We start from the raw sequence: 24,079 nt of genomic DNA, 5'->3' as shown, positions 1-24,079 counted from the left end.
CGGACCCATGGATGGTCATCTCCGAAATCCGGAAGACAGGGGACACAGAGTGATGTCACCTCTCTGATGAGGAGTGGGAAAGAGTTCTTCTGAACACGTCTGCCTTATGATTAGCCGGGGAGGGCTCCGTGTTGGAAGATCCTGTAGGACAGTTAGCAGAGGTGGAAAGTTGAAGCAACCTTACAGACAACGAAGCTGAGAAACTGCCCTCTTTATCCTAACAGTCACAATTAGTTTTGGAAGGCTGTCAGTGGAGAAACTCAGGCCGGTGAATTCAGAAGGCAGCTGTGTCGGCTGCATCCGTGGGGCACCACGCCCGTCTCACACCTTGTCTCAGTCCCCGGGGAAGAAAGTGGCATCCTGCTTGCTGCTGGACCCCGACACGGGGACCTCTAGACTTGCACTCTGAACACTCAAGGAAGTGGTTGGTCGCATGACAGAGGCAGTCCTCTTTGGCAAATAACTTTTTTTTCTTTCTTTTTTTTTTTTTTTTTGTTGCAAAAGCTCGATGGAAGAAAGCAGAGGGAAGGATGCCTTTCCACTAGTGTTCTGGAAACCTGGATCTCATCAGCTTTCTGGTTGGTTTTGGCTGTCGAGGCTCCTCAGGCCAGAACCACCGTGAGCCAGGTTTCTGAGGTTCCTCCTGACCCACGTTGGCAGGCCTTTAAGAATAACTATCATTCCAAGGTCTGCTAAAATATATAACTCAACAAATAAATACGTATAAAGCATATGAATAGAAGTAGCAAAGGGAGGATTAGTGGACCCAAGAGTGACAGCCTTGCCATGAAAAATACTATAAAACACTCTTTGGAAGGTTGTTGCTTATGTTATTACTGTACAGTAAATGGAGAGGCTCTGATCCATTTCTCATGATCCGTGATTTCCCATTTCTCTGCCGGCAGGTTTCGAGGAGCTGACCCCCTACAGATTTTCTTGGAGGAAAAAAAAACCCCAAAAGTTCCCTCCTTGTCTGTCCTTAGTTTCTCCCAGGCAGTGTGTGGGCAAGTTCAGCGTCCTGGTAAAAGACATGAAATGTCATGCTTACATCTTCCCTTCTTTTTTCTTCTAGAAATGTTCTTTATGATGTTGAATGGGAAATCCTCAAATAGAGGATTACATAATGTTTGCTGATCGCGGGTGCATGTGATAGACGACAGCGGAGAGCCCAAAGAAGGGAGCATCTACGGGCTTGGACCTGATGCTCACTGCATCCCAGTACGGATATTGACAGGTTGGGGGGGGGGTGCGGTTCTGAAGGAGAATGAGCTGCAGACCCAGAAAATGTCAAGAGTCCGTTGTTCTTTACCTGTGGTGCCTGTGTTTTATCAAGGCTCTTCCCGACGTTACCGTTGGAGAAAAGATGCTGAAGCCTGGTTTATGGGAAGTGGTTTGTTCCCCAGGGTGGCTCTCATTTTCAAGACTCTCCTGTGTTCAGAAGACTCAGTGTTGGTGCTTTCGGTGTTCCTCCCCACCCCCCCGGCCCCTCCGCCCCCCAGTTTCTGCTATCTGCCGTGCATATATTTCATTTGGCATTTAAGTGCACGGTTCTTAAAACTGCTGACGAATAATCTTCCTTTCACATTTTGCTGGCACCGTCGTCTCACTGCAAACGCTCTCTGCATGTTCTTGGGAAGTTGCATAATTGCAGGTACTCTCGTTTACTGTGCAGTGTGCTCGGTGACTAATGGCCTAATCAGGACTTGGAAAATATATAAACAGTTCAACAGAAGCCATTGATTCCCTGAGCTCTTTTCATCCCGACAAGGGTGAGCTAATGGGAGTTAGAAAGACGGAGGTGTGCAGCCTTTGATGCGTGGCAGTTAACGGCGTTCCCACAAACCCCGTGCGCTGTTGCTCATTGATGCCGGGCGTCCTGTTTCATATGCATGAGCCCGCGGTGCCAAATGGGCGTCCTAATTGGCTCTTCCTTGGTATTCCCTAATGTGGATGTCATGTGTGTTACCACTTTCCCCCCCTTTCTTCTCGATACTCCTGAGGGGGACGGCTTTGGAGAGGCAAGCTGTCTCATCTCATGCATCCCCTGTTGTTGTCGATCCGGGTTCTGGTTCTCTTGTCCTCCGCGGTACTGTTCCTTCCAAAACACCCCGTCAAGGTGCGCGGAGGTAGAGACTTGTAGTGGGGACAGAGGATCCCAAAGAGGACCCAGGTGTCACCCTGGAGCCCTGTCCGGTGGGGGAAGAGGGATAGCAGTCATCACTGTCACATTGGGAATGTATTAGCCCCTAAACTCCAGATCTCGTCCCCACCCAGTCTCTTCCCATGCCAGATTTGCTGTCTCTTAGCTTGACCGCTGATTGAATTTCTCAATTTTTGATGATGTCGCGGAATCTCTGGAAACTAACATCTCACTGGCGGAATAATTCAGAGCATCCGAAAAGAAATAATTAATGGTGTGTTTTCTGAAATAGACACATGCCTGTTCATTCATGAAGGAAAAACACAAAAAAAGAGTTCTTTCACACGTTATATGTCCCACATTCATGGTAATGTCTGGACGTCTTTCTGGCTGTCCAGGAATTAGAGGGCCGCCAGGCTTCTTTCCGGAGAACAGTGAATGACCACTCACCACTGTTACTTGTTTAGCTTTTAAGTTTTAAGCTGCTGGAGCATAAGAGTATAATGGGTTTCCCATGCCTTCCAGGACGCTGTCATCCTTCACTCCCTCGCTTGGGCGACGTGCCCTCGCCCTCGTGTGGGAACTGCCGTGGGCCTCTCTTCCTTGGAGGATCTGGTGAATGTATGACACTTTCTGCTGTTTGTATCATACCCTGTTAGCTCTCTTGGAGGAATGTGTGTTTTGGAAAAGTATGGTGGTTGAGAATTTCTCCCAGAGCTCAGCATGCTGTGGTTTAGGCAGTGGAAAGAAAGGGAAAGGGGTAGAGGGAGGTGTTTGGGAGCCAAAGGGCCTTTCTGGGGTTCTTGAAAGCAGTACATGTTAAGGTCATCACCTTGACCCAAGGCTACCTGCAGCTCTGCTCTGTGCCCTGACCCCCACAGAGGTCATTTTTGGGGCTGCTGTCACCAGAAAAGCTGGCATACAGAGCAAAGACGCAGGACGGCATCCTCCCATACTTACTTAAATTCTGCATAATTTGTCAGAATTTTATTATCTGTATTATTTAAATTTTTTTTACATAGCAACCGGATTATAATTTTTTAAAGAAATTGTTTTTCAAGTTACTCTTAATACTGCTACATTAAGAACCTGAGGTATGAAGCCACAATTCCTTCAACTACAACAATAGTAAATGTATTAATATGCATTAAGGTTAAAGAAGCTTAATATTACAACAGAACAGAGCAAAATCTGCTGGAAGGCACTAACGCTTAAGCGTTCTTCGTCTAATCCCTGCATTTAATTGCAGAGATGGAATGCTTATTTTAAGAGGTGGCTGGTTGGATGTTCCGACTTTGGTGTGTGGACCTCCGGCGAGTTCATCCTCATTTAACTCAGTAGCTCCTGGACATCAGTCTATGTGAAAGTTGCTGTGAAGAGTTGTATGCACAAAATCATGTTTGCAGTGTCTTACGGGAAAGCTAAGGGATTTTTCAAAGCTAATTTGGATTGTATGTGACTTTTGCTTAACTTTTGAACTTAACCTTCCACATAAAAACTGTACTCTACTGTCTTTTGCTCCCTCCGTCTCTACTTTTCATCTTATCCTTCCCTTCTCCTCTCCCTTCCTTTCGGTGGATTAAATCCCACAGATTTTTTTTTCTTGCGAAATCAAAATAGTGGTGTCTACTTATATTCAAACCAGAAAATGACTAATATACTGAATATTCAAATCTCTTAGGAAAAAAATAAATAATGCAAGTATTCTGTAAAAGTCTATCTAAATTCCCTACCCTGCGTTCCTCTGTGGCTTTCTGTCTTCGGTTTCCCATTTTTAGCTGGAAACGAGTACCAGCCAAAAGACAGCCAGGTTCTCTTTGCAGCAAAAGCATATCAAACCATCTGTAGATGAGAAAGTAACATTTTGGCTTCCAAGCCGCCTTCTAATATAAGATAGAATGGAGACGATCATAACTAATAGAGGATAGAAAATGGCATTGTGAATAAGAATCTGAAAATAAGATTTTCTTAAATAACCCGAGGATATCCGGTAGTTGGTGAAGACTCCTGTGATACACACGTGTACATTTTCTCAAAATCAAAAGGAATTAAACCAGACCCCCAAGAAGCCAGATTACAAAGAAGAATGGGAAGTGAAAGATACGTCGAACGCTATTGCCAGAATTTGGAAAAACGAACAAGCAAGCAACATTTTGGCTCAAGCAGCAGGTCTGTTTAGGCAAACAACCACGGATGAGTAAAAGTTGCAAGAAAAAAAAATCTCATCGTGCGCTGAACACTTTCAGACACCCATTTAATTTTTTTAAAAGTTTTATTTATTGAAGTCATCTCTGCACCCAACTAGGGGCTCGAACTCACAGCCCTGAGGTCAAGAGGTGCATGCTCTTTCCACTGAGCCAGCCCCACGCCCCGACAACCATTTAATTTCTTCAAATCTCACAGGCGTTTTAAAGGGAACAGTAAATAACAGGTCATGGTGACGGACGAAAACAGAACGAGTTAAGAGTAGTTCTAGAAAACGAACAGTTACACCTGAGTTTCATCCGTTGTCCTTTGCACACCTTCACAATTAGTCATCCAGCGAGAAGCAAATGGAGGTGAGCATTTTAGCTGCTTCAAAGGACAAATGTTCGGGTTGAATTTCACCCAGTTGTAACCCTCAACAAACTACAGTGTAAACAGGACAGCCTTCACTGGTGGGAGTGAAGCAGGATACAAGTAAAATGGGGAAAATAAACAAGATTTGGAGAAAATTAAATTTAATTTAAATTTAAATTTAAAAATAGAATTTAAAAATAGAAGACTCCCCCCACCCCACCTCCCAATACCTGTATTCCAACTTGGAGCCCTCTGCCTGCAAAGTTCATGCCTTCCCAGCTCTCACCACATACCTCTTGATTCACACCTCATTGTTTGTTTTCATATCTGCCTCCCGGACTCAGGCTGGAAGCTTCTTTAAGGACAAGGACAAACTCTGGTTCCTTTTTACATTTCCCGTGGTGCTTTGCTCACTGCAGCCGCTCAGACATTAGTCATCAACTTAAAAAAAAAAAAACAAAAAACACAGCTAGCTGGTAAGTGAAAATAAAATAAAATAGCAAAATGAGACAAACACTCAGATCTGAAATGGAACAAAATGATCGTCGATGGCGCTTGAACACAAGATCAGATGGACATGCTCGTCCAGATACTGTGATGGAATCATCGAGGCTGGTGTGAAACTTCGTCAGTTGAACATTCCAGAATAGAGGCCAAAGGCATAGCTCAGTTGGTTAGGGAGGTGTTTCCAACCCAAAAGAATCATACTGAAATCCTTTTGTCACCATGAGCAATCCACAGCAGAAGATACAATTTGTGAATTGGGAACCAGGGTAAGAAACCCAAATTGATACTCTTTTCATAGAAAAAAAAAAATAACCCATCCTTTCACTTGTACTGCTTTCTTCTTTTATAGCTTTGCTCCCTCTTTGCCGTTGTCTCTCATCCCACCACTAGATGGACGGTGCGGGGACCATATCTTGTTCATCTGTATTCTTGGGGTCTAGCACAAAGTAGGCACTCAGCAACTGTTGGAAGAAGAAATAAGATGTTTCAATTTCCCTAACAGCTCAAAGGATATATAAAACCACTGCTAAGATCAACAAGGGTTGGTTTCATATGCTGGTAATTGTGGGTTTGGAAATAAGGAGCTACTTTATACATTATTTTTATAGAAGTGTGTTGTATACCTGAGTAACTTTCAAAGTAAAAATTTATAGTTGTGGGATATTAAATCTGGCAGGGACTTAAAACCTGTAGCTCAATCCGCTTAAGAGCATTCCCCTGCTCTTCTCAACTAGCCGTATAAAAGCGGGGAGTGTGGGGTAGTAAATAATCTTTTCAGACTCTTAGCTTTGTGTATGTTTTCAGCAGATTGCAAACTCACCACACTTGCTACTTTATTGCTACTGTGGTAGAGTCATTCCTGGCCTGGTGAGGGTAGCTGGCTTGAAGACAGAGGCTCCGTGTTGTTCCCTGTCTCCATGTGCCCATAATGCAGCACTTTGGAATCTGTTATTTTTGCATGTTAGAGACGATGCCTAATGAGGGCCAAGTTCTTTCTCCCCACCCCCACACCATCATCCGCATCTTCGGCCATGTGCAACCCCCCAGATCCTAAATAGCATACGGTATCCATCCCCAGTTCCCTGAAAGACTTTTTCCCTGTCCCTGCCCTCCTCACGGGTACTGCTTGTCGTGAATGCTTGAATTTCACCTCTCTGAAAAGAGTTGAGAAAGCTTTCTGTGGCTACCTGGGTTGAGTGCCCTAAGGCCAGCATCATTACGAGAAAAGTGAGTGTAGAATCCATACTGTGTATGCTGTTTGGTTTAGGACGTTGGCTCTTCGAGCTTCAGGGTCACATGATCTTATTTTCAGGCTTTCTAAGTGTATTGTGTGCTTGGATAAAGACCTCTGAGAGAAAAACGTGAAATTCCAAAGTCTTAGGATTGATGCGGTGGTCATTGATGGAGGATTCATCTACAGGGACTGCAGTTAAGTGATCAGTTAAAAAGCCATTGGTTACTTGTTCGTACTAGGGATGTGTATGCTAACGTTCCAGAAAGAACATTCTGTAGTCACTGCAGCTCTGAGATCCACCTCCGTCCAGAATTCACAGGGCCTTCGTGCGGCTCTGGCTTCCAGTTCGGCTCGTGGCGATCCTGTGAATTTCACATCCCATGCTGGAAACTGTAATCTTGTTTCAGATACCAGGAAGAACAGGACCTGTGTTTCCCAGTGACTGTTTGGTTATTTTGAAATTGAAATGGCAAGTCTGAGCAGAATTAAGAATTATGTAAAACAGGATCTTTGAACATCTTTGTTGAAGTCCTTTTCTTAGAGAGGACTTGCCAAGGATATTATCTGTGTCTCTGCTAGACTGGCTTCTTATTCCCGGAGAGTGGCTATTTCCCAAGATCTGATTCCAAAACATCTGTGCTGTCATCAATCAGGATTTCAGTCATCTCCTATTTGATTTACGCTGTGTTAAACCTTTTGATGGAAAGGACTTTTATTAATGATGTTTAGGTAGTGAAGTTGCATAGGGCTTTAGAAAGTTACTTGTAACAGTCAGATAGCCTTTCTAGCAGCAGAATGGATTGTGAGCTCATTGGCAGGTCTGGGTTGTGGGTCATTGTGAAATAGTCATGTTTCCGTTGCCTGTGGCCGGGAGTGTGTGTAGTGGGGCCATTAAAAAAGCCTGTGGTTCAGTTTTGACTTAGAGCTGTTTTAAACTGCCAAACAGACTGAATTCATGGAAAACTATTTGAATGAGACCAGCTGCAATGTAAGAGTAGATGTAGACACACATGCTGGGGGCTTCTCCCTCCGTCAGGGGGGGACGGAGGGAGAGAGCAGCAGAACACTAGATAAATGGGCCTGAGACCAGTGGATCCCAGCTGGGTGGGGGGGCACTTCTTCCCCGCTCAGGGGACATTGGGCAATGTCTGCAGCCATTCTGGGTTGTCATAAGTGGAGGACAGTGGGGTAGATCTCCTGGCATCCAGTGGGTTGAGATGAGAGATACTACTAAGTATCCCACTGTGCACAGAACAAAAGAATGACCTGGCCCCAAATGTCAGTAGTGCTGGAGCTGAGAAGGCCTGGCTTTGACCCTCTCCTCTTTGTACTTTTCCAAGGTGATCCTCCAGTCTGGCATGGGGGACGGTGAGAAGATAAGCTGCAGGTGTGAGTGGTAAGAGCTGGTTAAGTGCAGAAGTGGACAGAGGAAATGGGGGTGTGGTTTGAAACTATTTGGGCCATAGCTCATAGTCGTACCCAAGGAGTATTTAGGATTCTGTCTTCAATGTACTTGAGAAGACTGGAAAGTGTGTGAGCCCCTGGGCCGAGGCTTTCGTGTTAGAGGTAACCTGTGTGTATCATTTTTTTCCTCCAAAGAACCTGCATTCATTTTTTTATTGCTGCCTTGCAACAAATTAGCAACAACTTGGTAGGGGAAGACAACACAAATTTATTGGCTTACGGTGTTGTAGGTGAGAATTCCAACACAGATCTCACCAGGCTAACGTCAAGAGTGTCTGCAGGGCTGCGTTCCTTATGGAGGGAATCCATATCATAGCCTTTTCTGGTTCCTAGAGGCCACTTGTATTCCTTGGCATGTGGCCTTTTTCTCTGCCTTCAAAGCCTGCAACATTGTGTCTCCCTGGAGTCACCTCTCCATTGACTCTATTCTTCTGCCTCCCTCTTGGGCTCCTGAGGACCCTTACAGTTACACTAGGGCCACCTGTGTAATCGGGGTGTTCACCCCAGGGTTGAGCGGCATCCCATCTGTGGAGCTCTTTTCTCTGTGCAAGGCAACATTCCCAGGTTCTGGGCGTTAGTTAGGATGTGCACATTTTGGGACGCAGAACCCAATGTATTTGCCAGTATCGCATTTTGCTGACTCCAGCTAGATACATAAAAAAAGAGGAATTATAAGAATTGTTTGAAATAGAGTAGTCTCTCCCCCATCCTGCCCCCCCACCCCCCAACTCCTCCCCTTACCCATAGTTTCGCTTTCCATGGTTTCAGTTACTTGTGGTCACTTGTGGCCTAAAAGCAGATGATCCTCCTGGCATACTGCTGGAAGGTCAACATTAGCTTAATACTACGTTACAGTGCCAGCCCCATTCACCTCACTTCATCTCATCACGGAGGCCTTTTATCATCTCACATGATCACAAGAAGATGGATACAGTACAGTAAGATATTTTGATAGACCACATCACATATAAGCTAGAAGGGCCCCCAAATTGTGAACACTCCCTTGGGGACCAAGGAGATTGTGCCCCACATCAGGCATCCTGACCTTGTAGGGTGGCTCCAGAAAGACAAGCCCCCTGAAGTTCAGGTTTTGAACATCAGTGGGGATTAACCCAGGAGAATTATCGAACTCTAAGGAACGGAGATCCTGTTCTTTAAGGACTTACGTGCAAACCCACTCGCCCTGAGATCCAGCACAAAGTCAACAGATGGAAAAGCATCTAGACCGGAAGTGAAGGAGACCCACTTGCTAACGTTAAAGCTGCTTCTGGAGAGGCAGGAACCTGCAGGAACTGTATCTGGGGGGTGGAAATGCTGGTGGACGACGTTTTTGCAATCTCATTCTAACTTGCTGGTGAAGGAGCCAACAGGCGCCATTTTTGGCGCCCTTCTTGTAGCCTGCCATAGCCGGAGGGTGTCCTCTGCCCACACCACAACATAACCAAGCTGGGTGAGTGCTCTGTGCTCCGCCTACCCTCTGCGACAGGAGCTGCAACAGGGCTAGGCTTACACCCTGAGCCCCACCCAATCTGTGTAGGTGCTGAGCCCAAACCGGTGGGATAAGTGCCCAAGCTCTGCCCACCCCATGTCATGGGTGAACCACAACCAGGCTGGTGAGCACCCTGAGTCCCACCCTCTCTTCATAGCAGCCAGGCCATAATCACTCTGGTTGGCCACTCTGAGCCTGGCCCACCCAGCCCAGAGACCGAACTGCAGCTTGGACAGAAAGTGGCTTGAGCCCCGTTTTCCCTCATAGTGACTCAGCTGCATTTGGGCCAGGTGAGTGCCCCAAGCTCTGCCCTCCTGAAGCAGTGGGTGGGCTGTAGTTGAGCAGGCAATTGCCCAAGTCCCACCTGCTCCATGCAGCAGCCATGGCCCTATCATATTCAGTGGGCACACGCAGCACACATGAAGAATGACTGTAGAGCACCTGGGTGTGGTAGCCAGGAAGACTGAACTTTTGGGCCACAGGGAACAGCCACTACACAGGGCCACTCCAAGACTTGGGGAGGTAGTCATTTCTCCTAATACATACAAACACAGAGAGATAGGGAAAATGAGGAGACAGAAGAATGTGTTCCAATCTAAAGAACAAGGTAAATCCCCAGAAAAAGACCATAATGAAATGGAAGTAAACAGTCTACCTGATAAAGAGTTCAACGAATTGGTCATAAAGATGCTTTCTGATCTTAGAAGAAGAATGGATGAACATGGAGAGAACTTCAACAAAGAGGTAGAAAATAGAGGTAGAATTTGAAACTGAACCGAAAAATACATCAGGGGGTTCAGCAATAGCATGAATGAAATAGTGGCATGGATCAGTGAGCTGGAAGAAAAAGTAATGGAAAATACCCAGGCAGAGAAAAAAAAAAATTAAAAGAAATGAGGATATCTTAAGGGACCTGTGGGACATGATCAAGTGGAATAACATATGCATTATAGGACTCCCAAAGGGAGAAGAGAGAGAGAAAGGGCCAGAAAAATTATTGAAGAAATAATGGCTGAAAACTCCCTAGTCTGGGGAAGGAAGTAGACATTTAGGTCCAAGAAGCCCAGGGAGTTCCAAATAAGATGAACACAAAGAGAAACACTGCAGGACACATTCTAATTAAAATAGTAAAAGTTAAGAATAAACAGAGAATCTTAAAAACAGGAATAAAAGCAAACTATTGCATACAAAGGAAAGCCCATAAGGCTATCAGCAGATTTTTGTAGCAGAAATTTTACAGGTCAGAAAGGAATGGCGTGACATACTTCAAGTGCTTAAAGGAAAAAACTGCTAACCAAGAAGTCTCTACCTGGCAAGGTTATCATTCAGAATTAAAGGAGAGACTAGGAGTTTTCAAGATAAGTGAAAACTAATGACACTCATCACTACTGAACTAGCCTTACAAGAAATGGTAAAGAGACTTCTCTGAGTTAAAAAGAAGAGGCACTAATAATTAGTAATAAGTAAGAAAACGTACTAAAGTAAAAATCTTATAGGAAAAAGTAAATTAATAAAAGTAATGGATCAACCACTTATAAAGCAAGTATGAAGGATAAAAGACAAAAGCAGCAAAATTTTGAAAAATACAATAATAATTAAAGGATACATAAAATAAAAATGTAAAATGTGTCATCAAAAATATAAAATATGGGGGGTGGGGTAAAAATATAAAACTTTGAAATGTGTTCACACTTAAGTTCCTATCAAGGTAAAAGACTGTTACATACATAAAATTTTCCGTGTGAACATCAGTGTAACTACAAGAAAAAACTTACAATAAATAACGCAAAAGCAAAAAAAAAAAAGAAAGAAAAAAAAAGAAAAGAAAGAAAGAGAAGAAGGAAGGAACAGAATAACAAAAACAGCCAGAAAACAGTTACCAAAATGGCAGTAAGTACTACTTATTACATTAAGTAGAAATGGACTAAATTCTCCAATCAGAAGTCATCGTGTGGCTGAGTGGATAAAAAAACAAGACCCTTCTACAGGCTGCTTATTAAAGATTCACTTCAAAGACACTCACAGACTAAAAGTGAAGGGATGAATATATCATGCAAAAGGGCAAGAAAAGAAAGCTGAGGTAGCAATACTTTTGCCAGACAAAATAGACTTTATAACAAAGAGTATAACAAAAGACAAAGAAGGGCGTTACATAATGATAAAGAGGCCAGAGTCCAACAAGAAGATTAAAAAATTTGTAGACATTTATGCACCCAATACAGGAGCACCTAAGTATATTGAGCAAATGTTAACAGAAATAATGGGAGAAATAGATAGCAATACAATAATTGTAGGGACTTTAATACCCATGTACATTGATCCATGGATCATTGAAACAGAAAATCTAAATAAAGAAACATTGACCTTAAATAATACATTATACCAGTCAGATGGACTCAATAGATTTTTACAGAACATTCCATCCTCAAATAGCAGAATACACATTCTTCTCAAGTGCACATGGAATATTCTCCAGGTTAGATCACGTGTTAGGCCACAAACTATGTCTCAATAAATGTAAGAAGATTAAAATCATATCAAATACCTTTTCTGACCACAATGTATGAAACTGGGAATTAATTATAAGAAGAAAACTGGAAAAAACATATGTCTAACAGCATGCTATTAAACAACCAATAGGTGAATGAAGAAATCAAAGAGGAAGTAAAAAAATATTTTAGACAAATGAAAATGGAAACATAACATTCCAGAATCTTTGAGATGGAGCAAAAGCAGTTCTAAGAAGGAAGTTCATAGTGATACAGGCCTCCCTAAAGAAACAAGAAAAATCTCAAATAAATAATGCAACTTTACATTAAAAAAAAAAAAAAAAAAACAGAAAAAGAGCAAAGGGTCATGTACCATGACTAAATGGGATTTATTCCAGGGATGCAAGGATGGTTTGACACCTACTAATGAATCAGCGTGGTAAACCATGTTTATGAAACACAGGATAAAAATTGTATGATAATCTCAATAGATGTAGAAAAAGCATTTGACAAAATTCAGCATTCTTGTATGATTAAAAACTGCCAAGAAAGCAGGCATAGAGGGAATGTCCCTCGACAAAATAAAGGCCATATATGACAGACCCACAGCTGACATCATACTTAGTGGTGAAAAGCTGAAAGCTTTTCCTCTAAGGATAGGAACAAGACAAAGGTGCCTGCTATAGCAGGCAGTGCTCGATCTGGAGTTCTCAGTTTCAGCAACTCTGTGATGCTGGGGTACCAGGAACAGGCTAAGTGGCTTCCTAAAAGAGATGGGACCTCAGAGTCTTTCTCACCATGCAGCATGACATCACTGCTTTTTCCTTTTGACCCTGTAGCTGACCCCTTCTTGGTTAGGGGTCATAGCACATGGCTCCCTCAGCTTCACTTGGGGGGGGGTCTGAGGTGTCAGGTGCTTGGGTGCATGGGGGCCACTGATGTAAATGTGGAGGGAGGCAAGAAGAAAGTGTTCGTTTAGAGCTGCCCTGGGGGGGGTCTGAGGTGTCAGGTGCTTGGGTGCATGGGGGCCACTGATGTAAATGTGGAGGGAGGCAAGAAGAAAGTGTTCGTTTAGAGCTGCCCTAGTGTATAATGTGAAAGGCAGTTAAAAAAAATTGTCAGCCTAGGGTTGCTCACTTCAGATTTTTTATTCAACATAGTATTAGAGATCCTAGTCACAGCAATTGGGCAAGAAAAAGAAATAAAAAGCATCCAAATTGGAGAGGAAGAAATAAAACTGTTGCTGTTTACAAATGACATTATACTGTATATAAAAACCCTAGAGCTTCCACCAAAAAACCGTTAGAACTAATGCATGAATTCAGTAAAGTTGCAGGACACAAAATTAATATACAGAAGTCTGTTGTGTATCAATATATTTATAATGAGCTGCCAGAGGAATCAAGAAAATAATCCCATTTACAATTGTGTAAGAAAGAGTAAAATACCTAATGAGCACTATGTGTTATATGTAAGCAAGGAATCATGAAATTCCACTCCTGAAACCAATATTACACTGTATGTTAACTAACTAGAATTAAAACACTGTATGTGGGGTGCCTGGGTGGCTCAGTGGGTTAAAGCCTCTGCCTTCGGCTCAGGTCATGGTCTCAGGGTCCTGGGATTGAGCCCCTGCATCTGGCTCTCTGCTTGGCAGGGAGCCTGCTTCTCCCCCCACCCCACCTGCCTCTCTGCCTACTTGTGATCTTTGTCTGTCAAATAAATAAATAAATAATAAAAAATAATTTAAAAAAAAAAACCATTGTATGTTAACTAACTAGAAATAAAAACTTTAAAAAAAATTTTTTTTAAAATACCTAGGAATAAATTTAACCAATTACTCTAAAAACTCTAAAAATTCTAAGCACTGATGAAAGAAATTGGAGGTGGCACAGAGAAATGGAAAAACACTTCAGGCTCATGCTCATGGATTGAAAGAATGAATACTTCTTAAGTGTCTATACTACCTAAAGCAATCTACAGATTCAGTACAATTTCTATCAACATAGAGGTGGGGTGGATGGTTGGAACAGGTCAAGGGGATTAAGTGATACAAACTTTCGGTTATAAATAAATCACAGGTATATAATATACAGCAGAGGGGAAATAGTTAATAATACTGTAATAAGTTTGTTTTGCAACAGATGGTAACTAGACCTGTCATGGAGATAATTTCCTAACATAGAAAAATAGTGCATCCCTGTCTTATATGACTTAAAGTATATAATCTTATGTGTTCATTATACTTCAATACAAATAAATAAGTTTCATCATAGGTATGTAGTTATGGGGAAAAAATGTAGTATATATAGGGTTTGATACTATCTGTGGTTTTAGGCATCTACTGGGGGTCTAGGAGTGTATCCCTGATGAATAAGGGGGGACTATTGACATCCTCTTTCCAGTGGTATAGTTTCACTGTTTTATTTATTTATTTATTTATTTTTAATATTTTTATTTATTTGATAGGCAGAGATCACAAGTAGGCAGAGAGGCAGGCAGAGAGAGAGGAGAAAACAGGCTCCCCACCGAGCAGAGAGCCTGATGTGGGGCTCGATCCCAGGACCCTGAGATCATGACCTGAGCCGAAGGCAGAGGCTTTAACCCACTGAGCCACCCAGGTGCCCCAATTTCACTGTTTTAGAAGCAGTTTTCCTTTTAGTCACAGAAAACATTTGGAGGATATTGAAAGATAATTCTTTAAATTGGCAAAGACACATTATAATAAAAGAGAAAAGGAGAGGGAAACAGGTGGGGGAGGACACTATGAGCCAGGGGTTTGAAAACTTAAATGTGTAGCCAGTCCTCACTTGGGGGTAAGGAGAGAGCTTGTTGAAAATTCAGATTCCTGGACCCGAGGAGCCGATGACGTGCGTCGGGTTGGGCCCAGGGGTTGTATTTCTTGTGATCTACTCTCCTGTGACACATTCGGCATTAAAGTTTCTTGGATCACATTTTGAGAAACAAATGTGAATAACTATTTTAAAGCAAACATGTGTTTTAATAATTCAGTGCAAAATGAAATCATTGCATAATATTGATGTTAGGGGACAGAATAAATAAGTATATTTATTGGCATTCTTGTCACTTTAGTTACATTGGGGAGCGTGTGATTTGGCTTTGGCAGATCTAAATTCTTATTTTTTAAAAATATTTATTTATCAGAGAGAGAGAAAGAGAATGAGAGGGAGTGAGCGCAAGCAGGGGGAGCAGCAGAGGGAGAGGGAGAAGCAGGCTCCCTGCCGAGCAAGGAGCCTGTTGCAGGTCTTGATCTCTGGACCCTGGGATCATGACCTGAGCCGAAGGCAGGTGTTTAGCCGATTGAGCCACCCAGGCGTCCCTCTAAATCCTTATTCTATTAAGCCATATTTATATTCAAAATACATAATGATTTTGACCCTTGATTGTTCTTGTTAATGATCTGTGTGATCATTCCCTTGCTCTAAACACCATTTTGGCTTCCGAATATTTAAGGAGAACTAATGACTCTTGGAAATGTCGATGAGTCCCTGAGTCCTTTTTAAACCAGTTACAAACAGGCTATCATTCTGAGTTCGTTGGGGGGGTCACATTTGTGAACTTCTTAACACACAGAAGTTGCCCCGTAAATGCTAGTTTGAGGGACAACCCGCTCGTTTGAGCTCGTCCTGGGACTTTGACTTTCGGACTGGAAACAGGAGTTCAGAATGACCATCCGTCTAATGCTGAAGGCCACCCAACTGCCCTGTGGCACCTTACCTGAGACCCTTTCCACTTGTGCCATTTGTGTACATGCTGTCTTCCCAGAAAGAGGCTTAACTTCCTGAGGGCGCGTGGATCTGAGAAGGTTTCCTCTACTGCAGACAAGCGCCTGGCAGAATTTCCTTACAAAGCACCCTAAGAAGTGTGTCAGTGACTTGACTCACCTCCCCTGACAAGGATGGCAGCATCTTACAGGTTTTCGGATACTGTTCCTCACTTGCTTTAGAAATTGAAAACTTTGCGGTGACTTTTTGTCGCATCAGCTCTAAGAATCTTGATTTACTGAGCTTTTTAAAGTCAATGATGTCACGATATCAAAAAATGAGCTGGAGCGAATCTCCTTGAAGGAGGGGTGGTTTGCAAGCTGGGTGATACGTTCCACATGTCACAACATCCACGCGAAATGTGAGGTGGGGTTGTTGGCGTGGGGTTGTGCGGAGAAGCCGTTGTTGTACGTTACTTGGTAGAATTCATATTCATATCTTGTCAGTTTACACTGAGCCAGAGATTTAAAATAACATTTGTTTCTGTTTTAGTAACTGCTTAAAAAAAAAAAATCCCAGATCATTATGTTTTCATTTTCTTTAACTTGACTTCTGGTAGTGTTTTTAATACGTGGCCTTTCAAGCAGTAATGAAACGTATCAGTGCAACTTGGCATTGCCTAACAGGACATGCTTCTAGGATTATTCTTAATGATTAAAAGTCAAGTTGAGTTTAAAAATTAAAAAGAAAAAAAGAAAGAACTTGACCTAAAATCTAGATGAGCCAAGAAAACCCAGAGGGGGGAAAAATCTGTGAATGAAACATTGGTTCTTGGCCTTTTATGTATCCTTCACATCTGTGTTCTCCAGATCTCTTCTTAACTGCACATTCACAGCCAAAGGAGAAGGGCGGTTGGGATCACCAAATGTGATTTACTGATGCGTGGTTCACAGACCCCCTCCCTCTTCAGGGATACCTTGCAAGGGTGCTGTAGTTATCCACGGTTTTCGGTTCTGTTGGGGGGTGCGGTCACGGGATCTGTTTGGGGCCACTCTGGAGAACTGGTTGGAGGACCCGGAGAGCAGTCTAGGTGGGCGGGGGGGAGAGGTGGGGTGAGAACAGAAGCGATGGTGCCAGAGGGGTGGAAAGGGAAGGATTCCGGCAGGGTAACTAGGAAGTAGAGTTGATAGGACCGGGAACCAGCTCCCTTGTGAAATAAGGGGGAAGGCAGAGCTCTTGATTTGGAGTTCTCAGTTTCAGCAACTCTGTGATGCTGGGGTACCAGGACCAGGCTTAGTGGTTCTCTGAAAGGGATGGGACCTCAGAGTCTTTCTCACCATGCAGCACGACATCACTGTGTTTTCCTTTTCATCCCGTAGCTGACCCCTTCTCGGTTGGGGGTCATAGCGCGTGGCTCCTTCAGCTTCACTTGGGGGGGTCTGAGGTGTCAGGTGCTTGGGTGCGTGGGGGCCACCGATGTAAATGTGGGGGGAGGCAAGAAGAAAATACTCGTTTAGAACTGCTCTAGTGTATAATGTGAAAGGCAGTTAAAAAAAAAATGTCAGCCTAAGGTTGCTCTTCAGATTTTGGGAGCACTGGGAGACGTGCTCACCGACTAAGAACATCAGCCCTTCGCTAAATAATGGCAGTGATTCAGAGAACTTTCTTTTGTGGTACAGCACCCTGAGGGGTCTACTGAGACAGAAAAAGAACAGGGCTTCATAAACTATAATTACTTAAGTGTTGCCATAAGTAAATATTTAAAGTATACTAAAATGGCAACATCAGGAAATATGACTAAGAGGTCAATATGCAACACACCCTTTTCCCCACCTTTGTGGTTGTTGAAAATTTCCACCAAGAATGATAAAGAAGGTTAAGATCGGGGCTGTTAGGTTTCAGAGGAAGGCCAAAATTTGCATGGTTCCGTAAATCTAGTCATGGTGCTCACAAATGGAAACCCAGTGTTTAAGTTCCATCAGTCCATGACAGTCATTAGAGATGCACCATGGCGATGGCTTTCCCGTCTCCTGTGCAGAAGTTCGGCATGGTAAAAAACCAAAACAGGCCTGCTCCTAACCGTGTCACTTATAAATACACAAGCCTCCAATTTATTTGGTTGGTCTGAGAGACGGGGCGGTTTTGGAGAATGAAATGCCCTTGTAAGTTTGACACAGTGTGGAAGGGTTATCTGGTGTCGTTATCACCTGAGGGTAGATCATACCATGTTTTTAAAAAGAGTTATTTATTTATTTATGAAAGATTATTTGCTTATTTGAGAAAGAGCGCACACCCCTGAGTGAGCCGGGCCGGGGGTGGGGAGGGAAGGAGCAGGGGAAGAGGGACAAGCAGACTCCATGCTGAACGTGGAGCCCTCCATGGGACTTGATCCTACGACCCTGAGGTGGTGACCTGAGCAGATACCAAGAGTCAGCCACTCAAGTGACTGAGCCACCCAGGCGCCCCTAGATCATACCATTTATACAAAGTATGAAGCGTAATTTTCCAAGAGTAATTATAGTGTCGAGAGAATGAGTTGGATTCTTCTGTGTTCTCTAGCCTGTGGCGCACAGACCTATCCATTAAAAAGTTCTGTGCCAGTTTGGGTATTCATATTGAAAACAGATCTACAGAACACTTCAGTGGGACATTTTCATGTCCCTACATAGGTAGGGGATGACATTAAGAATGGCTGAGCATTCAGAAAGGGTAAGACACAGTGGATTTCTGGGTATACCCCAAGTCCACCTTTTTATTTTTATTTTATTTTTTTAAATCCTGCTTTCTTCTCATATCAGTTCACATTACGATGGACCTGATCCTGTCTCCTCTGGAAATGGCACAAATAAACTGGCATGGAGTTTTCAGCGAACACCATTGATGGTACCGTAGACCACTATTCTCTTTAAAAGTATCTCCAGTTTCTGGCTGAATTCCACTGCCAATTTTGTTTAATCTCAGGACTGAATACTCTAAAGATGTTTAAAAATAAAACTGACATAAAATTACGCTCCTGTGTTCTTTAGTCTCCAGCCAGTCACGAAAAATACAAGCAAGCGTGATATGTTGTGTTTGGCACCTGGGAAGTGATTAACACCGATCTAGGAAGGTATCTGGTGTATTTTAAATGATTCTGGGGTAGCAGAAGGAAAGCCCTTGAGGTTAGAGTAGTAATGGGTACGATGCATAGTGACCCAAGGGAGCTAAGGGTTTAGAAAGCACTTGAAAAGGAAGCCCAGACGTATGTCATGTATTTCAGGTTTGGTTCCAGATTAACGCAATAAAGTGAGTCTCACTATAAAATCAGTCAGGTGAATTTTTGGGTTCCCGGTACATAACAAAAGTCATTTTTACACTATATGGTAGGCTACTAAGTGTGCACTAGCATAATGTCTAAAAAACAAGATATCTATCTATATATCTTTTTTTTAAGATTATTTATTTATTTATTTGACAGAGATCACAAGTATGCAGAGAGGCAGGCAGAGACAGAGAGGAGGAAGCATGCTCCCTGCCGAGCAGAGAGCCCGATGCGGGGCTCGATCCCAGGACCCTGAGATCATGACCTGAGCCGAAGGCAGAGGCTTAACCCACTGAGCCACCCAGGTGCCCCTATCTATATATCTTAATTCAAAAATGATGTCTTGGTAAAAAACGCTAACCATCATCTGAGCTTTCAGTGAGTTGTAATCCCTGATCACTGGTCACTATAACCAACGTGATAATAATGAAAAATTTGAAATATGATGGGATTTCCCAAAATAGGACACAGACACAAAGTTACTTAGCACCCTCAGTACGTTTCTTAGCCCTATTGACCTCCATTTCTTCATTTATTGAAGGTAGAATGAGGCAAGTGTCTACCACCGAGGGTGGTTGTAAGACTAAAAGGAAATAATGTAATTTGAGCATTTAACACTCAAATTTTAGCTGTCGGGACACCTGGGTGGCTCAGTCAGTTAAGCATCTGACTTTTGATTTTGGCTCAGGTCATGGTCTCAGAGGGTCGTGAGATCGAGCACCGAGTCAGGCTCTCTGCTCAGTGTGGAGTCTGCTTGAGATTTTCTCTCTCCCTCTGTCCCTGCCCCTCCTCCCTCTTTAAAAAAATGAAAACCCTCACAAATATGAGCTATTATTATTATTATTATTATTTTGCATGTGCACATTAACACCCAAGGATAGCCAGTGTTGTTTCGTCGTTCTTAAATAGTTCATGGTTTAGGATTACATACCTACTTTGTTAACTGATTTCATGAAACAGGTCTTTCTGAATCTCGCTCAGGGTACTTAAAAAGTTTGTCATCTTCAATGAAAACAAATCCTTACTAGATTATTAAAAACCTGCATTATTAAAAGAAAGTATTTGCTAAAGGAGTCTAAAGTGTACCAGGTTCTTACCTGGAAGTATCCAAGTAAACAGATGTTCTCTTGACATCATGCCCTTTCCTACTCGTCCTTCATGGCTACGACCAGCCTACACGCTGACAGAACTACATATCACAGAAAATTGAATTCACAGGCACATTTGAGAACTCAACCTTTTTCTGCTAAGACAGATATATCTTTTTAAGATTGATTGACTGATTGGTTGTAGGCTCCATGTCCAGCATGGAGCCCAGTGTGGGACTTGAACTCACTACCTGAGATCAAGACCTGAGCTGAAATCAAGAGTCAGGCGCCTAATGGACTAAGCCACCCAGGAGCCCTTGTTCAGCCAGATATTAAAGAGATTTGCAAAAATTTAAATCAGTGTCACTCTTCTCACTAACCTTTTTGTCTTGGAAAATATAGTTGCTTTTTCATAAAGATAAGCCATTTTTTTTGAAGATTTTATTTGTTTATTTGACAGACAGAGAACACAAGTAGGCAGAGAGGCAGGCAGAGAGAGAGGAGGAAGCAGGCTCCCCGCTGAGCAGAGAGCCTGTTTCGGGGCTCGATCCCAGGACGCTGAGATCATGACCTGAGCCAAAGGCAGAGGCTTTAACCCACTGAGCCACCCAGGCGCCCCAAGATAGGCCATTTTATGTAACATGCAGTGTGTATATTACTGTTTGCAGTAAATGAATTAATTTTAACGTATTTCAGATTTTTCACAGTTTTAATTTCTAATACAATAAGTATCGTTCAATACAATCTGCCTAATGAAAAGCTCTTTGGGATCCTCAGTACGTTTTAGGGATGCAAAGGGGACTTGAGGCCAGAAAGTTGGAGAACACTCACCTCGGGTTTGGTTTACTAGGATGCATTTCGGTCAGTGCTTGTCTCCTGGCTGCTTATTTCTTCTGGGAAAAGCGTTCTGTGGTCAAAAAGTATTTCGGACCAAGCGGCATGCTTTCTTTCCTCCTTGAGATTTACAATACCGATCGGTACACCAGTGTCCCTCAAAAGTGTTTCCCTGATGGATCTCAGTCTTTTCTGTCCTCCTTTTATTTTCCCCATAACTTGGTGTTTCACCGTGGGACACACTGGCTAGTGCGTGATGTATGCTACCCTCTCCCCATTTTTCAAAAATAAAAAGCAAGATTAATCGAGTACTTTCTGTCACATCCATACTTTACTTAGAAGAAAGCCCATGAACATTATACCAATTCATCTGACGGACTCTCTTTTTTAAAAAAAAAAAAAAGAAAGAAAGAAAAACACTTATCCTTTATCGTTGGACACTCTTTGCTCATCTTTGTCGAGGCTGTCTTCACTAGGCAAACACGTGTGCCTGCGAAACTGTTTTAGACATTTTTGTGTGTGAATCAGGAGCATCTGCTCATTGGGTCACAAGACGTCGTAATGTCATCCCCGCACAAATTGTCCAAATTGCAGGTTCATGCTGGCTGCCTAGCCACGGGGCTGTCACTGCTGTTCGGTATTTTTAAATGGCAAAAAATACCTGTGGGGATGCATCATGTGCCTTTATAAAACACAGTTGCTGTTTGTACCAGAAAGATTTATAAATGGCAGCGGGTTTTGTTGTTTTTTTTTTTTTTTTTTTTTTTTTTTTGATGATTCTTTCTTTTCAGTTCTCTGGTTTCCATTGCTCGTGGGCACCATCTTAACAGTTAAAAAGATTCCACAGCGTGGATGAACATGTTCTTGGCTACTACTTGATGGGCGTTCTCGAAAAAATAAGGAGGATACAAGAGCCGGCAACAGTTTCCTTTCTGACAACAATGCCGTTCTAAATTTCTATGGAAGGAGAGAAGTATAGAGATCACTTCTTTCACTTTCTGTATTTCACGTGTCTGTGTCAGGAAAAGAATGGGAAAGTCTCAATTTGTTATAAAAACTAAAAGGACAATAGTTACTGTACTTTATGTCATTTAAAAGCTTTTGTTCTTGATGGTTTTTTTTTTTTTAAAGGTTTTATTTATTTATTTGACAGAGAGAGATCACAAGTAGGCAGAGAGGCAGGCAGAGAGAGAGGGGGAAGCAGGCTCCCCGCTGAGCAGAGAGCCCGATGCGGGGCTCGATCCCAGGACCCTGAGACCACGACCTGAGCCGAAGGCAGAGGCTTAACCCACTGAGCCACCCAGGCGCCCCTGTTCTTGATGTTTTGGTCTCATCAGTTCCTACTTAGAAACTTAAGATTGTTTGGAGGCACCTGGGTGACTAAGTTGGTTAAGGGTCTGCCTTCGGCTCAGGTCATGATCTCGGGGTCCTGGGATCAGGCCCCACGTGGGGCTCCTTGCTCAGCAGCGAGTCTGCTCATCCCTCTGCCCTTCCTGCCCCCCTCTTTACCTGCTCATACACATGCATGTGCATGCTCTCTCTCTCTCAAATAAATAAAATACTTTTAAAAAAGAAACATAATATTATTTGAATCCTTAGTGACTTTGTTGGCAACTGAAAATCAATTTTCCCTTCTTATTAAAAAAGAATTCAAGCAGAAATATGGTGGCTATCTTATCCAGTATCTTGTTGTTGTTGTTGTTTTTTTTTCACCACTGAGTCACTTTAGGGAGAGCTCTTTAAATGTGCAAAAGGACAGTCAGTCCATAGGAATTCATATTAAAGCATTTGCAAACTATTCTGGAAACTCCCTCATAGTTAAGTCAAACAGATGAACCGGACTGAAATTAAAGAACTATGGAGGTTACTCTTCATACGGCAAGAGGCAACCTTTCCAACTTCGACAGTTGAATATATATTGTAATATATTTGGGATATCGAAAGGAGGACTGTAGAGCTGTGTGACAGTTGAAGAAGTTGGCAAAGGTGCACGTAGTCCCTTGTTTGTATAAACTCTATGGTGTTAGCACACCCTGCAGTGGAAAAGTCACATTTCAGGTATGCATGTCCAAGGGTAGAGAAGGTTATCTCTGAGTGATCTTGTCATTCAGTCACAGAGAGCCTCAGCTCTGGAGTCAGATGGCCTGAGTTGGATTCCCACCTCTGTCACATATGTGTGGTGTTGGGCAAGTGATGCTTGCACATCTTCACAACTTCTTTGTGACTCAGTTTCTCCAACTATAAACAGTCGTATAAAATCCCTAGAAGAGTGCTTTTTGCACATTAGAAGAGTATTAGTTATCTAGTACTGTGTAACAAATTACCCTGAAACTCGGTGGCTTAAAACAACAAATACTTCTTATCTTGTAGTTTCTGTAAGTAGGAACCAGGGCACACTTCTGATCAGTGTCTCAGACTTGGGATCTCCGTAAGGTTACAGTCAAGCCATTCATTAGCCCAGGCTGCAGTCTCATCTGAAGATGGGGGAGGGGGAAGTTGGGATCTGCTTCCAAGCTCAGTCACATGGTTGCAGCAGGCCATGTGGGCCCCTCCCACAGGTTGGTTTCACAGCCTGGCAGCTGACCCCCTACCCCCATTTTGAGTAACCCTGGAGAAAATGTTTGGGAGCATCCAAGATGGAAGCCAGTCTTGTCACTTAATCTTAGAAATGACATCCCATTGCCTTTGCTGCCCTCTGTTTGCTACACGAGAATGGCTCAATCTAATCTATAGACAAGGGGAGAGGACTCTACAAGGGCATGAATACCAAGAGGTGGGATCTTGGGAACCAGCTATGACAGTCAACTCATGCTTTAACTTGTATCTTCTGTCCACATGTCTGTGAATTTCAAACTTACACATCCTACTGGCTACTTGATGTCACCCATATCCTGCGGTCTTCACGGTTTCTCCCCAGGATGTCTACTAGGCATCTTAGATCTGACATGCAAAAATGGAGTTCCCGACACCTGCTTCTCCCATGATCTTTTCTGGTCTAGTGAGTGGCAACACCATTCTTAGAGATGGTCTGGTCAAAAACTTGAACGGATCCTCCTTAACTCTTTTCTTTCTTTTTATACCACTTGTCTACTTGCCCTTCAAAATAGATTCTTTGTCTTATACCACTTGTCAACTTGATCTTCAGAATATATCCAGAATCTCACCAGTTCTCCCACCCCCCTCCCCCAGTATCACCCATTCACCCATGTGTTGGGTGTCTCACCTGAATTTTTGCAGTCGTCTAACTGC

At 42.9% G+C, this 24,079-nt stretch overlaps 1 protein-coding gene across 8 annotated transcripts in view; it reads left to right on the top strand.

The window, feature by feature from the left end:
* ATXN1 (ataxin 1) overlaps positions 1-24,079 on the top strand; it is a 395,770-nt gene that overhangs the window by 76,577 nt on the left and 295,114 nt on the right. The window lies entirely within an intron of this gene.

The sequence above is a fragment of the Martes martes genome (assembly GCF_963455335.1).
Source record: "Martes martes genome assembly, chromosome: 6".
Classification (NCBI taxonomy): Eukaryota; Metazoa; Chordata; class Mammalia; order Carnivora; family Mustelidae; genus Martes; species Martes martes.
Note: the sequence above shows the minus strand (reverse complement) of the source record. Positions and strands in the feature narration are given on the sequence as shown.